A 3,262-nucleotide genomic window follows, 5' to 3' on the forward strand; every position below is an offset into this window, starting at 1 on the left:
AGCTACGTGCCTTCCCCATGCCCACGTATTTGTCTTACCAGTCTATGTAAACTATGAACTTGTTTTATTTCATCAGGTAAGGCCCACTGAGCCGCATAGCTCTTTTTTAGAAGCGAGCTGGCTTTCAGAAATGGAACAGCCACATACATGTGAACGCGTGTTGTCGATTGTCAATGTAAAGAGAAAAAAACGAGGACCCGGAGAAAAATCCAGACGATCACGGGGATAAAATGCAAACTCCAAATACAGCAGGCGTCAGGGTCGGGATCGAACCTACGTACTCCTGTATATAGGCGAGGTATGTTGCCCAAGGGAAAGCCGTGTATATAATGGGCCTAACTAATGCACTTTCTCGTATACACGCGTTCCTCTTTATCAGTAATTCCACAGGCGTAATGCCCTTCATACCATCATCACCATTACCACCACCACTATCATCACCATCACGGAGCCGTGACGCTCTTGAGCGCACTCTCGCTCAGCAAAGCAGCAGGGCTCCCAGCGGCGACGCTTCCCGAATCAATCCCCGGCCAGGCGCCGGGCGCTACCCACCGAGTTTCACGGAGCGCACGCGTCCCGCACGTGGACCACGCTGCGCCGCGCACGACGCACACACGTCCACGTGCAGCCACCCCCTGGCATGTCCGCACGAAGCAACTCACTCACTGCAGGACGCGAGGCAGCGAGGGCGCGTTCACATTCAACAACGAAACGAACACTCGTCTTGTGTCGTTCACTTTCTGACCGCGAATGTGTTTGACCCCAACACGAATCTTGTTTTCCTTTCTGTAATGATGAGGCTCAAACGGCTCCTCTCGCGATGAGGGGTGGAGTGGTGAGTGGAGAGCGGGGGTTGTGGGGCAGCACGGGGCGGGGCCAGTGGCGAGATGTTAACTGCCTCGCCTGATATACAGGAGGTCGTCGGTTCGACCCCGACCCTGACGCCTGCTGTATATGTGGAGTTTGCGATATCTCTCTGCCCATGGTCGCGTGGGTCCTCCGGTTTGCCCCTCCACATTTACATTTAGAATCATGCATATAGACTCTATGGCTTCTGTACATTTCCACAAGGTGATAAGCCACTTCGTTGAGCTATCATTTGTGACCAGGTCGCTTCTGAAAAATAGCTATATAGCTCAGCGGGCCTTTCCTGGTAAAATAATTTTTTAAAATATATTTTAGGTGGCTTAGCGGCAAAGCGAACGGCTCACGTTCGGAATGTCCTGAGTTCAGACCCTGGTTGGCAGTTTGACTCAGCCCAGCACCTCACCGGGATCGGGGATGATGCGATGTGGGGAGGTCATCAGTGGTTGTCCTAATGACAAACAAAAAATTGTCCCCGTCAGATGAACGTGGAATTTCCGCCACTCGCTCAGGGTCGCAAACAGGAGATGAGCATTGCCTCGGAGGTCATTTGAGAAGGAAATCGTTTTGCTCTGTGCCGGGTTGGAGTGGTGACGCAGTGGGCAGCGCACTGCACTCTGAGGACGATGCCGGGAAATCCGTGAGGTGCGTGGAGCGGGGGACCTCCGATTCCTCGCGCCAGACGAACGTGGAGCTCCCCCCCGTACCACCGAGACGCAAGCCTTTGAAGTTTCCTTTCGCATTGATCAAAGGGGGGGGGGGAGTATGGGAGGAGTAGAGGGGGCAGTATGGGAGGAGGGGAAATTCTGCAAATCAGCCACGAATAGAAACAATGGAAGTCAAACTAACAGAACCAGTAATCACGTGTTTGCAGCGCATAATATATACCACACGTCTTTACTTATTAAAGGAAGCATGTTGTTCCAGCACTGTGTAAAAGCAATGCACAGACAGAATGTATAAGTCGGTTAAATATTTAACCGTATTTCCATATTCCGCAAAAAAATCCATCATCAGCCACGCGCAGTTAGGCTTCCCTTCACGTCAAGTGAGGTTTGCGCATTTTTTGGGGCTGAAGTGAATTTAAAAATGAATCAAAATAAACCCCAGGACTCCCTCCCGCCCACACACATCCAACCCACCTCCCCCCTCCCCCACTCCCACCCCCACAATCACCCCCACAATCACCCCGTTTCCACCCGCATTCCAACCTCATCACTCAATCACAGACGTCCGCAGGTGCCGTGGGCCGCGTGACCCAGGTGATTACGTACCGCCGCCGCCGTTGCCGCGTCCCGCACACAATTACTCCGCGCCTCCACAGCCGGGGTCGCGCCGCCCACGGGAATCCATCGCGCCCTCGGCACCAAAGACACTCACAGGCCTCGCGAGCCCGAGCAGCTCTGCGGGACGGGACGGGGGGGAGGGCACCCGCGCCAGGCATCTCATCCGGGATGGTCCGGAACGCTTTTCCGGGAATTGTGGCACGCGACGTCCATCTCGACTCGCTCTGAACTCGCGACGCGCATTCTGAACTCATGGGATTCATAGGAATGTCGGGCACGATAATATCACGGACGGATTGGCGCGCACCGTACGCTCGAGTGGTAGCGCCCGACGCAGGCGACCCCCTCACTCCAAAGCCAATGCCCAGCAGCAGCAGAGCCCCCGCGGACATCGAGGGAACGATGACGCGCGGTTCTCACCCGATGGACGGCGAGAGAACGTCAGGCTGCGGCTGCTGCTCGAGGCGAAATGTCTCCCCGCTGTTGCGCGTTTACAGCCACGGCGGCCGAGCGGGGACCGACACGAGCGGGGGACGCTCACAGCCGCCGAGAGCCGCTTCGGGTGACAGCTCCCACAGAGGCAATCGATGTTCCGTGGGAATATTTTGCGGGAGGAAAAACAAATAATCGAGGGGGAGAATTAAAACCTCGCCGCGAGTTTGCTCAGAGGTGGCGAACGAATCAGTGACCGTAATAGAGGTTCCTCGGGTTAGATCGCGTAAAATATAAATGCGTCATTAAACCGCGCCACCGTCTGAGCACAAACCAATTAGGGTTGTCAATTGAACAAAAACTGCCAATGAATCACGAGTTCAGCACACCGGTTGTGTGTTTGGAGAGTAAACCCGCGACAACATTTACAAGTCAAGTACCGTGGCGTTTCGCAGGTAATTCAACAACAACAACCAGCTTCGTCAGGCGACAGCCAGGAATGTGGAGAGATTCTAATCCCGTGTCGCTCTGACATCGTTGACCTCAGCCACACGGTCGCTATGAAGGGGCAGCTGCCAAGACCGTTTGGCTGTGTGACTGACTCTGTCCGGCTGTGTGACTGTCCGGCGTGTGAGTGACTCTGTCCTTCCTGCTGTATATAAATGGGTCCATCACAGATC

Source organism: Lethenteron reissneri, chromosome 20, assembly GCF_015708825.2.
Source record: "Lethenteron reissneri isolate LAM-NWPU_2019-01 chromosome 20, ASM1570882v1, whole genome shotgun sequence".
NCBI classification, from domain to species: domain Eukaryota; kingdom Metazoa; phylum Chordata; class Hyperoartia; order Petromyzontiformes; family Petromyzontidae; genus Lethenteron; species Lethenteron reissneri.